This window comes from Panthera leo, chromosome D3, assembly GCF_018350215.1.
Source record: "Panthera leo isolate Ple1 chromosome D3, P.leo_Ple1_pat1.1, whole genome shotgun sequence".
NCBI classification, from domain to species: domain Eukaryota; kingdom Metazoa; phylum Chordata; class Mammalia; order Carnivora; family Felidae; genus Panthera; species Panthera leo.
In genome coordinates this window covers 54232342-54246418 of record NC_056690.1, presented here as the reverse complement: position 1 = coordinate 54246418, position 14077 = coordinate 54232342, and positions in this window count along the sequence as shown.

Below are 14077 nucleotides of genomic sequence, written 5' to 3'. Positions count from 1 at the left end.
GGATGGTGAGACTTTAGATGTTTCATTTCTTCACATTCTACATTTTTGAAAATGAGCTGATTACTTTTATCATGTACACAATCACGCTTTTATTTAAGATAGGTTTCCAACATTTTGCCCCCCCCAAAAGTACAGATCATAACATAAAGTATATGTGTGTCTCATCCTAAAATCATGTTCAACACCTGTGTGTCTCGATTCTGAGAAGCCCGTTAAATCTGGAGCCTTTCCTTCTTTTTGTAATACAGCATCTTGGAGGCTCCTTAATTTTTGTAAGGAACACAGTATAAGGAAATGAGTATCAATGGGCTGTTTGGTCTGTGACTTGGGAAGATTTTATATAATGATTGTTAAAAGTACAATTGACCTTTGAGCAGCACCGGAGTTAGGGGTGCAGTCAAAAATCTGCAAATAGGGGCGCCTGGGTGGCTCAGTCAGTTAAGGGTCTGACTAGGGCTCAGGTCATGATCTCATGGCTCTTGAGTTTGAGTCCCGTGTTGGGCTCTGTACTGACAGCTCAGAGCCTGGAGCCTACTTTGGATTCTGTGTCTCCCTGTCTCTCTACCCCACCCCTACTTGTGCTCTCTGTCTCTCAAAAATGAATAAATGTTAAAAAAATTTTTTTTAGTCTGCAAATAACATTTGACTCTCCCAAAATTTAACTACTAATAGCCCACTGGAAGCCTTACCAATAACATAAACAGCTAATTAATACATATTTTGTATGTTGCATGTATTACATAATGCATTCTTACAATAAAATAAGTTCTAAAAAACTAAATGATATTAAAATTATAAGAAAGAGGAAATACATTTACAATACTCTGTAAATTTACATTTACTGTATTTATTGGAAAAAACTCTGTGAATAAGTGGACTTATGCAGTTCAAACCTATGTTCAGGGATCAGCTGTACTCTCAACCTCAGGGTGAGAATCCAGGACACAATGTAGAGGGTCTTTGTTGCTTATATTTCATTCATAAAGTCGAAGTGAGGAACCCTAAGAGTTTAACAAAATTAATCTCGGCCCCCAAATCCCTTGCTTTAGATTTATGGAATTTCTTTTGGCCACAGGGCACTCTCACCCTTGTTTTCTGGTGAGAATTTATGTTGGCCTGCTTTTCTCGGTTTGGTCTGTTTGCTAACAGTCACCAGCTGTGTAAGCTCCCTCTATAATTTCTTGTAACATTTTTCAAAAAAGAATAGGGCCTCAAATGCAAGGTTTCACTATAAGGTCTCAAGTTCCACATAAAGTGGAAAATTTTCAGTACCAAAGCATGCCAAGAAAGGGTGGGGCTGTTTGACTCCCTTTGACCATTTATAAGCCTGGGAAGATGTCAGTCTGTCCTTGTAAGTCAGGTTTCCCTGAAACTGTCACACACCCAAGAGAAGATGGGCTAGTTGTTTTCTATCTTAAAATCTCCCCGAGTCAAGCCAGCAGCTGTCCCTAGAGGCTTTCTCCCGAAAATTGGTCAGAATGGGACTTTCAATTCCTAACTGTGTCCTTCAGTACTCACCCGCTGCATTCTACAAACAATCCTCTCTACACACCGTAGACCTGAAGACCAGTGAGGCATATGGTTTGGTTGATGTTCTTATCTGAGATAAGTGCTAGTGCTTTTTATTAAACTTTCCCCTCCTAGTACCAGAGTTCAAGATGTTGTCACTGCTGTTTGTTTTGCTTTGCTTTACTTTTTTAAATACTTGACATCTAGTAGCCCTAAAGGAAGGAGGAGGGAGACATTATCCCGACTCTGAACCATGAACTTTCTATAAATATAGTATGGTTTATTTTCCTTTTAATTTTCACAGCAATCTGGTAATGCTATAGATGAGAAAACTGAAGCTCAAAAAAAGAGGTAATTTGTCCAAGTTGAGGCCATGATGCTATTAAATTATAGAGTCAAGCTTCAAATCAATTTCCACCCAAAGGTCATGCTTGCCAGTTCTACCATGTTGTTTCTAACAATTTAATACAAAAGAAAACTAATATTCATTAGGCTGCTATAATATGTCAGATGTGTTATAGATACTAACTCATACAATTCTTAACCAAAAGCTGTTCCAGTACGAATTGTTATCCCTACCTTTGTGAAAAAACTGAGGTTCAGAGAGGTTAAATATTTGCTCAACGTCACATGGCGTGCTCAAGATCCAGGATTAAACCCTAAGTCTGTCTGTCTCTTGCTTTTCTGTGGCATCATATGCAGTGTTTTACATGGAGTCATTCACAAGAACAAATTTACAAGGTGGGTACCGTGATCATTCCCATTTTAGAGATGAGAAAAATCCAGTTTAGAGAAGTTAAGTAATCTGTTCACAAGACTATTAAGTGTGCAAAAGAAGAAATTAAGACCAAGGCAGCCTGACTGCACTCTTAACCACTTAATGAACTGTCTCCCCAGAAACACTTTTAAAGAATCTCTGTTCTAACAAAAACAAGGGGGAAATTTTTTTAGGTATGCAAGGTAAAAAAAAAAAAAAGTACTTTTTTAAAAAGAGAGAGAGAGAAAGGAAAAAGAAATTACCTGCTAAATTAGGATTGGTTACTGGAATTTCCGACTCCTCCACAAATACATTGTGACATTATCAATTGATATTTGCACAAGTGTTTATTAGCATACCATCTCATCCTCTGAGTTGTTCCACTAGTGAACCTTGTGGCTTCAGAGGAAAAGGAGGAGGGTTCTGGAGTTGTAATAAATAAGGAAATTGTGCAATGAACCGTGTGGGTGGTGCTAAGGCTTTTAAGTATCCAGGCCTTCTGAATCTTGGGATGAGCTTACTCATCCTCAGTGTTCTGGGTCAGGGGAGAGCTGTGCCAAATGAAGGAATGAACCATCCTTCATACTGGAGGCTGGGGCCATTGACCCACCATCAGGAGGGCATGACATTGGAATTACCAGTTCAGTAGTGGTGATGGATTGGTACTCATCTCTGTGTGCGCTCATGGGCTCCTCTGGACCATTGTGAGCGATGACAGGTACCTCCAAGGGCACCAGGATTCAAGGGGCTGCGTTGTTGTGATATATGGGATTAGCAACAACCTTAGCTACCTTGGAGCCTAAGACAAAGAGAAAAGGGTAGGTTCCCATGTAAACTTAAAACCTGTGAATGTATGACCCAATTTCTGTCTGGCTTTGTCTGTGCAGTTAAGGGAAGAGATAAGAAATGATTATAAGAAGCTGTGTTTTTAATGTTAGCAACAGCTCTTGTTTCCAGGAATGGGATAAAACAGAGAGCTCAAGCAGAGTGCCCTGAGTCTAGTCTGAGACAAGTTCTTTTTCTGGATATGTGTTAGATTTATATGCCTCCAACTTCTGTGCTTTATAACAAGGCCATCCAGCCTGAATGCCCTCATAGTGAGACAGAGGCAATATTTCCTTCTGGTGGGAGGCGAGAAGGCAGAAGAAGGGAGAGACAGCCTTATTATGCAAAGGAGCTATAATAAAGGCTGCTTCTCGCCACTGCAGTGGCCCTTTGAGAAGATGAGTAGTGAAGGAGAGCATGCAAAGGGCTAGATGCCTATTTATCTAATAAAAGCTGATTACAAGCAACAGGTGCACTAGCATATAAACTACCTTAGAGTCATCAAGAAATTCTAAAGAAAGCTGCATCAAATTGCAAATGATATGACTTTCATCTAATGATAGATATTAATTATACAGGGAAGATTGCAATAGGCCCATAAAATGGGTGTTTGCATCCTCATTATTCAGTATTTCATGCCATGATGATAAAGCAATAATGACAGAATAATAAACAAGCTTCTTATTTATTTATTTCCCTTATTGAAAACTAGAGTTTGAAAGTCAAATCATAAAGTTTGTAAGAAGTGGGTAAAAGACTCTAAGAACATCTATAAAAGGCGAACAGAGATGTTGGGGTGAAAAGAATAAACAAGAGATCAACCAATAGATAGTTTTCTCTCTATGGTAAAAACACTCCTAAACTTGTATAAGAATTAAGATGGCAATTTTCCCTTGCTGGTGACAGCAGCATTTTTTCAAAATGTTTAAAAATGCTGAAACTCTGGGGCCCCTGGGTGGCTCAGTTGATTAAGCATCTGAGCTCAGGTCATGATCTCACAGTTTGTGAGTTCAAGCCCCATGTCAGGCTCTGTGCTGACAGTTCAGAGCCTGGAGCCTGCTTTGCATTTTGTGTCTCCCTCTCTCTCTGCCCCTCCGCTGGCCATGCTCGCTCTCTCTCACTCTCTCTCTCTCACACTCTCTCTCTCTCTCTCAAAAATAAATAAACATTTAAAAACAATTTTTTAATGCCCAAACTTTTTGAAAGAACAGTCCTTTATGTGATGTGGTGGTGGGGAAGACACGTGAGGTCCAATGTCATGTGCAGAAGGCACCTGTCATATCAGTGACTGCTGATAAAGGTTCTACTCATTCATGAGGCCACCGTGGAGAGCAGAGACAGGATGTGTGAGATGAAAGTGGGTGGGAAGAGAGCAGGAAAGATGGAGATTTCCAGCAAAGAAAAGTGAGGGCAAGAAGTGGTGGGTGGAGAAGCAAGAGGGAATGGTACAGGAGAGCTGCGGAGAGCAAACAAACCCACAAGCCTGCGTGTGCCAAGAGACATCGAAGATCCTTCTGATGACAATTTGTTAAATGGCACCTCATAAAAATTAAGGGCACTTGGGATGGAGGACACGGTGAACTGGAGAGAGAGCAGTAGCAAAGATTGATTTACCTGGAATCCTAAAATAACACTCTCAGAAGAAACTCTGCCCAAAGTACCCTGTTTGGTTTAACACAACATAAATCTCCAGGCTCTTGCCATCCAGCCAGCCTTCTGCCTGCCTGCCTGCCTCTGAGCATTTCTCAATGCTTTGAACCCTACTCAGTTTAATGTTTTGATAGATATATTTTTCAAAACATTGGCAAGTCTCGATTGCTATGACTCAACTTTTTTTTTTTTTTTTGGTCTTAATGGAGAGGATGAAGTACATACTCTTTTCAATCTCAAATAAAATAAATAAATGATCTGATTATTTACCCACTCTCAATTTTTCTTTGAATACTGTCTAGAGACCAAGGCAAAGGAGTCATATGAGGTGTTTATATATTATATTATTTGTGCCCAGATCCAATCTCATCTAGTTCATCTGGTTAGTGATATGAGCACAGAAAACCAAACTAGAAGAGGTAGATGGTAGATGAGTGTGGAAAAACCTTTAAATTAGATACCACTAATTCAGAAATTGTGATAAATCTAACCTTGAGAAAAATTTTCCTTTCATTTATTTAACTGGCAGTGAAATTAATAATCTAAAAAAGGGTTGAAGAAACACTGATCTACCAAAACGAACAATACCTCGTTCTGCTGAGATCTCAACAACTATACATGTCTATGTTTCAAATGGGCAAAATGTAGCCTATTTTTCATGCACATAGTCATAAAATAAGCCAAACTATCTTTCTTTTTTTAAATTTAGACCACCTATCTTTTATTTACAAAGCAAAATAAAAGTCAGGTTAGATAGAACTGTTATTTTAAAAGTATATTCTCAATTTATATACAATATGTATGCTGCTATGTTCTGAGATTAAATTTGTATTTAGCATCACTTATCTTGTATCCAAGGAACAAAGTCACTTTATTCAGGAGACTCTCAAATTCCCTGACCTTCAGTTAGATGACTGCAGATCAAAAGACTTAACCACCCTCTGGAACACTAGTTTTTACATTCACATGAAATACTTGCACAAAAACTGGTGTCAAGATGATTCAGGGTGATTATATCTCCTGAGTAGGAAGAGGGACAGTCAACAAAACAGAGGTATGACACCATGACATTCTTGTTCCATCCTCCCTCCTTAAATATCCAAACAGCAAATATCCTCCACATCATTGGTAAAACTTGTCAGTCACTCTTCTCTATCTAAATTGTCTAGTTACCCACCGACCTATCTCTATTCTGGAAGATATGTGTGCCAGTTAAAAGTTTCCCCAAGCTATCCCATATATAAGAATTCAGGAAGGGAAGCTGAGGTCCTATCTCTTTCTACAAAGTTATACCTTGACTCATATACCCATATTCACAATTCATTTGTTCTATGAATACTTACTGGATACTATTACATGCAGAGTAATTAGAGAATAAAAGCTTTAGACTCGCTTCCCCCTACGGCATACATAGTCTGGAGGATCTGGGTTTGGGACGGCAGTTGAAACAAGATTTGAACGAAGCAAACGTAACAGGACAGTATGTAAGAAAGAAAAACAAATATGCCTGTTTTCTATCTTTTTTTTATAGGGAAGTGAAATCAGGTGAAGGAGAAAAATTTTACTTGGGGATAAATGAGAAAACCGTTGGCAGATATGGTAGTTGAGATGGATTTGCAAAATTGTTTTCCACTTGAGATAAAAGTGAGCTATCTCTCCAAGTGAATGAGGAAAGTGACATGGGAAACTGAATGTGGGGTGATGTTATGGCAGTGCTTTGAGATTTAGGTACATAAAGGAAAATATTAGCAGATAAGTTTGGAAAAATAGACTATTCAGTCAATAGGCATTTGCCAAGAATCTGTTATGTACCAGGCACTCTACTAGGTACAGGGGATAAGATTGTGTATAATGACTTTCCTACCCAAAGTGGTCCCTCTAAGCCGGTGGCATTGGCATCACCTGAGTCTTATTAGAAATTAATCATTTCAGGGGTGTCTGGGTGGCTCAGTCCGTTAAGCATCCGACTTCGACTCAGGTTATGATCTCACAGTTTGTGAGTTGAAGCCCTGTGTCAGGCTCTGTGCTGATGGCTCAGAGCCTGGAGCCTGGAGCCTGCTTCACATTCTGTGTCTCCCTCTCTCTCTGCCCCTTCCCCACTCACACTCTCTCTCTCCCTCTCCCTCCCTCTCTCTCTCTCTCTCTCTCTCTCTCTCTCTCTCTGTCTCTCAAAAAGAAAATAAAACATAAAAAATTTGGAAGTTAATCATTTCAGACCCCACTCTACATCTAATGAGTCAAATATGCATTTAAAGAAAATCTCCATGTGACTTTTATGCACATTAAGCTTGAGAACAACTGGTGATACACATCATCCATATTTAAGGAGCCCACATCTTATTGGAGGAGAAGAAATGTAGTGTAGTATGATACATGCTGTGAGAGAGATAAGGACAGGGGAGCACGTTGAGGTAAGCAAATCAGATCAGGATGGAAATCCCATGTGGGGGATGTAGTTGTGCAGCTGTATCACAAGGGGTGCACAAATATGCCACAGTATAGTCTGACTATTGAAAATATTTACCAATAAATGGAAGGACCATTAATTTGTCTTGATTGTCTTTGTATACCAAGATATGTTAAATCAATTATTTTACTTAATCCTTCACCACCACTTTTTTGGTATGAAATACCATCATCTCTTGCCTGTACCATGTAGTAGCCTCCCGACTGGCTGTTAAGCCCCATCCACTCTTCCCCCACCCCAGGGTATTATGCTGCAGCCAGAACAACCTTTCCAAAACATGAATCAGATTTGGGCATTCACCTGCTTAAAATTCTTCTGTAGCTTCCTACTGCTTCATTCCTTAATATGGTTTCCTGGGTCCTGTCACATTCCTTTCCACGCACCCATTTAGGCACCCCCTGGTGTTCTCCACTCCAACCAACAGGTCTTTTTTTCAGTCACTTACACTCTTCACCTCCTCCTACAATATGTAGTTTATGCTGCCCCCCTTGCATAAACACTCTTCCATTTTCCCCTTAGGCTGGTTCATTCTTGCACGCCCCTCAGATCCCAACTGAAATGACCTGCCACCAGAGCAGTCTTGCCTGATTTCCCTAACGATGTCACATCTCCTTGATAGCCCTTTTCACAACTGCAATGTTATGTTACCTATTGATCAATTAACTGTCTCAAACTTCAGTTAAACTTTAACCTCCAACAGGGTAAAGGACCTAGTCTGTTTTTGCCCATGACTTTCTTTCCCTTAAAATGGTGCTGGTCCACTGTAGCCACTCAAATGTTTGTTTAATCAATTAGCTAATTAATGTAGAGAGTATTTCTAGATAGAAATGCTGACGGTCATATTTTGGCAAAAAGTCCATATGAAACGCCTCAGAGAGGTTTAGTGAAGTGCAGGCTAAGAAATTATAATGTGTTTTTCAAAGTAGGAGATCACTGATGGTGATCAGTGAGAGGTTTCAGCACAGCAATACCACCAAACTGTGTAAGGTCAGTGGTGAGGAAAAGGAGGCAGGAATGTGGATGACCTGATTAACAATGAAGAAGAAACCGAAATTAAGAACAAAGCTCAAAGGAGGTAGCAAGGACAAAGGAAGGGCTAACTGTACAGTAAGGAAGCCGTGGGTATATTTGCTGGAAGCAGAAGGAGCAAGAAAAGAAAGAAGATTGACAAAGAAGAAAGAAGTATATCATCAGTGGAACAAGAAGACAGGAGACAGCAAGGTGACACCAGGTGTGGAGAAATCACTCTTGAAAGAGCAGCACATTTTCCTTTGATACAAGAAGAAAGGAGACGGGAAGTAAAAATAGAGAAATTTTGGTTTTGAGAAGATGGATGGCCTTGAATAGTCTCTCTTATGATCCCTCCATTACCCTCCTTTCACTGTATGTTCTTTGACATTCCTTATAGAAGGAAAGATCATTCCGAATTCATATATATTTCTCTTCCTCTCTTCTTTTAAAACCCCCTCTCTTTACTTCTCACCTTTGTCATCACCACCAACAAACACACAGCCCTGGTTCTGTGGACTTTATCATCCGTAATAATGATCCTTTCAACACTGTAGTCTAAACTTATAAAACTAAAACCCTGCTTAAATTTTTTATCATTCATTTTTGTTAAGTAAACAAACACTTATTAAATACCTACTCTGCTCTAGGCTTTGTGCTAGGATTTAGAAATACGAACATAAATAAAATATGGCACTTGTTTTCAATGAGCTTACAATAGAGCATACATAGAATCATGTTTAAAGCGGTAAAAAGAAATGTTGGTAATATAAAGGAAGTGTGTAAACCAAGGGTAGAGTAGTAGTGGCAAATTCTAACTTGGAGATCTTAGGAAACTTCACGAAGAAAGTTGCATAAGCTATGATATTTAGTCCCAGGGATTTGAAGGCAGCAGTTGGGGTCATCACAGATTTCAGTTTAGCAATAAGGAGTCTATGAACTGAGAATATAGTGGGGACTCCCCAGGAAGGGGCAGAAATCATTCATTCATTAAACATTTATTGAGTACTTAGTGTATGGCAAGCACCATGCAAAGGCAGTGCCTGACATGAACTCCCTCACATGCTAGTGGATGTTCTTTGACCCTCAGTAAAACTGTGGAGGAAAACTATAACTCAAGTGTATCTATCCCTACCTCCATTTCTGAACCTTCTGCCTTCCCTATACATGGAGCTCTTCTCCCTCACCTCCTCAAGGCCCACTGAGATTCAGGAAGTAGTTTGGAGGAAAAAATATAGCTGCCCAAGGTACTGCTAAATAAAAATTTCTGCACACATCCAGCCTCTGAAAGCCATCACCAACAACAAAGGAAAGCAATAGCATTCCCATGTATCTTCCTCAAACAAGATTAGATTTATAAAAAATAATGATAATGAAGACAACACACTAATAAGTGCAGCTGGCACATACTGAACAATTCACTGTGTTCCAAGCTTTGGGATAAGTGTTTCAGATGCATCATATCATTTAGTTTACATCATAATTTTATGATGTAAGAATAATTAACCAGATTTTACAGAAAAGAAAACTAAGCCTCATACTGTTAGTAAATAGTGCCTCAGACTTTCCTATTTGTGGCTATACTTCTTCCAGGCAACCAATCAAGTCCATTTTTACTGACTTTCACATATAAATTATGTTGAAGCAAAGAACTGGCTCAGGCCTTAATTAGGAATGGCCCTCTCTACGTGTTTCTCTGCTTTAAAGACAAACATTTCCCGATCAAGAGCTCACTAACATTGTTAGTAGAGGTGTTTTAGGTTAGAGGGGTCTTCCTAGCACGCCTCAAATTATCCTGGTTATGGTTGCCCAGAAGCAGAACGGTCCACCCCTTCTACCCATGGAACTGCACTTGACTCTGCAGTTTCAGTCACCATAAATATAATAGGTAGAGTATCTATTTCTTTTACTACTGACCACATAAAACGTTTCATTTCTAATGGATTTTTAATAGGTCTTGAAGACTTCTCTTTTGTCTAGCTCTCAGTAATGGCTGCTTTTTGTTATTCCTCAAGCAGTTGCTTTGACATTCTAAAGTCATCATACTTAAGACATGAGCTGCTTGGTATTCTATGCCACCTAATAATGAATGTTACAGTAGGTAAAATAATGGCCCCCCAAAGACACATACATCCTAATCCCTGGAAGCTGTGAATCAGATACCTTGCATAGCAAAAGAGACTCTATAGCTGTGATTACATGAAGAATATTGCGGTAGGGACATATCTTGGATTAGTTGGGTGGACTTAATGTGATCACAAGAATCTTTAGAAGCAAGAGAGTAGGATTCAGAGAACTGTTGGCTTTGAAAACAAAGGAAAGGGCTACAAGCCAAGGAATGCAGACAACTTCTATAGCCTGGAAAAGTCAAGGCTCCTTTGAGCCTTCTGAAGGAACCCAATGATGCTGACATCTTGATTTTGGCCCAGTAAAGCATATTTTAGAAATTTGACCTGAGAACCGTAAGATAATAAATTTGTGGTAATTTGATACAGCAGTAATGGGAAATTAATTTAAATACCATTTATTCTTTTCTTGTTATTGATACCTTGTTACTGGAAATGCTATCTATAGGCAGCACAAAATGAATTGAACAGTGTATCGGTAGCCTCCAATTTCTTTCTCAAAAGTACTCACCTGACAGTTTTAGAATTCAGTCCTCTGTTAGTTATTCACAAACCTGAGTGTATTAGAATCACCCAGAGGTTTTGTTAAAACACAGATTACTGAGTCCCGCCCCCAGAGTTTCTAATTCTACTGTTCTAGGAAGAGATCTGAAATGTATTTCTAACATTTCTTCATGCTGCTGGTTTGGGGACTCAAGAAGCAATGCTGTAGTCTTGGCTGAGGAATGCTTTGTTACAGGAGAAAACTACAATAACAGAAATGTCAATCCCACAGGCGAACAAAATGCAATAGGACCTAGAGTGGGTAGGGGTGATACCAAACTGTTAACTCTGAGAACGGGGGTGAATTCTGTTATTCAATATAGTACCTTAGCACTTAGTACCTTAGCACTAAGCTCAGAACACAGTGCTCGGTGAATAGTTATTTTTTTATTATTATTACTGGGAGATAAAAGGCATATAACATTATTTCCATTTTAGGTGTGCAACATATAATGTGCAATAAATGTGACAGCAATTCTTCATTCAGTTAGTATCTATTGACTGCCTCTTTTGTCCTTTGTCTGCATTGTTTTATGTGGTCTTTGGGGAAGGTACAGCAGTGAATCAAGCAAGCAAGAATCTCTCTCCTCATGGTGGACTGAGGGAGATAAAAATAAACCAAATCAGTAAATGACATAGAATGTTAGAAAGTGATTTGCTGTTGGGAAAAATAATAAAACAGGGAGGAGTATCAGGGCTGGGGAACAGGGTATAAATTTAAAGAGTGTGGGCAGGGCGGGCCTTTCCTGGCTCCCACCATGCCCTACTAAACTCGTTGAAAGAGAATACATGCCCTGAGTTCCTGGCTGCAGCACTGCAGGATGGACACCAAGATCCTGCAAAGAGCGATAACATGTGGCTTGTGTCTTCCAGTAGTTTACAGCCAGAAGGCCCAATAGAAAGGATGGAAATGCTTAATGCTGGCCCTGCTGTGGCTACCTTCCAATTACCAAGAACCTAGAGATGGCTGCAGACAAACTCAAACCATTCTTCAAGAGTAAACCCCAGGGGGTCCTGGCAAAGCCAGTGGAGGAAACATCAACTCCTTTCCCACTTCCAGGCCAGTACTTTCCCAAGTTTTAAAATAACAGTTGAGAGACAAAGAGGTTCATAATGTTTCTTACATTTTCATTTTACATTTGAATAAGAGTATTTTGTTTCACTCCCAAAGCTCTCCTAAATGTTATTTTACAGGATTGAGCACAGGGGACGAATTTAAAGAACTGATTCATTTGAACTCCAGATGAAATATGACTTATTCTTCCAAAACAAGTGGATGGAAAGTATACAGATCCTCAGGGTGTCTTGAGGGAGGGAATTGAGAAGAATATCTAAAGCGATATACAAATCTTTAAGTATTTCAGTAAAATAATGGAGCAAAGTTCTTCTGTTCTTCATCATGAAGATGTTCTTCATCTTCTATTGCGAAGACGTGCCCCTTCCACTTGAGGCAGCCTCAAGAATAAGCTTGTGAGAGGTACCAGGCTGGCTCAGTCAATACACCATGTTACTTGATCTCAGGATTGGGAGTTTGAGCCCCACATTGGGCCTAGAGCTTACTTTAAAAAAAATACTGAAGCATCCTATAAATACTGGTACAGTATAACCACAATACCTAGAAAGCCTTTTTCTTTTTTTCTTTTTAATATTTTGAGAGAGAGAGAGAGAAAGCTTGAGCAGGGGAGGGGCAGAAGGAGAGGGAGAGAGAATCTTAAGCAGGCTCCATGTCCAGACACAGGGCTTGATGTGGGGCTTGATCTCATGACTGTGAGATCATTACCTGAGTCAAATCAAGAGTCAGACTCATAACGGACTGATCCACCCAGGTGCCCCTAGAAAGGTTCTTCTTGAGGTCAAAGCAAATTCATTTATCCATTTCCTTTTTTTTTTTTTTTAATTTTTTTTAACGTTTATTTATTTTTGAGACAGAAAGAGACAGAGCATGAATGGGGGAGGGTCAGAGAGAGGGAGACACAGAATCTGAAACAGGCTCCAGGCTCTGAGCTGTCAGCACAGAGCCTGATGCGGGGCTCGAACTCACAGACTGTGAGATCATGACCTGAGCCGAAGTCGGCCGCTTAACCAACTGAGCCACCCAGGCGCCCCTATCCATTTCCTTTTAATTTATCTCAATTTTTAATATTTGTTCTTTTCCCTAAACTATTTCTAAACTGTTAGCTCTCAAACTTTAGTGCACAGCAGAATCACCTGGAAGGTTGATTGAAACTAGTGTTGGGCTTCATCTGTACAGTGGGTTGGGGTGGGCCCCAAGATACCCAGGGGTACTGATGCTGCAGGGGTGGGGACCATGCACTGAGGCCCTCTGTTCTAAATAAAATTGAGGGGACAAACTGAATTGGTCTTGTTGACCTTATAATAGCCAATCTACCTGAAGAGAGTATTAAGTTAAACATCTTAGTTTCTCCTCCAGGAAAAACAACCCAGTCAGATTTAATCTTTCCAATTGATACCCTTTTCATCAATTGTAGTCCTTTTTCCTAAATTCTCTGGGGGAAAAAAATCACCCTGAAAATAAAGAAATTAAAATTGGACACCACATATTAATAAGAGCCCAATAGAAAGTGAATTAAGTGGAAACAATCTTCTTCAGCTCTTGCAAATAATTCACTAATTTCAAAATATCCAAGTATCCTATTAGCTTTTTAGCTTAAAGCACAATATTACTTGTGGGAGACCTCACTAGGCTACTCACTTTGTCAAGCAAAAAAATTCATTGTTCAGATTTTGTTTCTTTAATAAATACATAGAGATACATAAATAGTCCATTTTCCTTTTAATGTTTTATACTAGAACAATTAACTTTTACAATCCATCTTCTCAACCCACATTTTAGAATAAGGGTTAAAAAATGCACAAAAGGAAAGCAAATTTATTTTTTAACTGATACACTAAAATGAAACAGGACTCCTACAGCAACTAATAAAGCATGTCTTTTAACATTTGTAAATTCAGTAATGCCACTTTAATACAATGTAGAAGTGTATATTGGTCCTCAGTTCATTAGTTTTAGTATGCCCTGTTAAAATATCTTACTTGCATTTTTGTATCTGCCAAGATGTCAGTTCTGACATGACTCTCTTCAGGCGAAATGTAGTTGGCCTCTCCTCATTTTTCGCTGACACAGAAAATGAACAATTTCTTAACATCATTTAGGATAATGCTATCTGAATC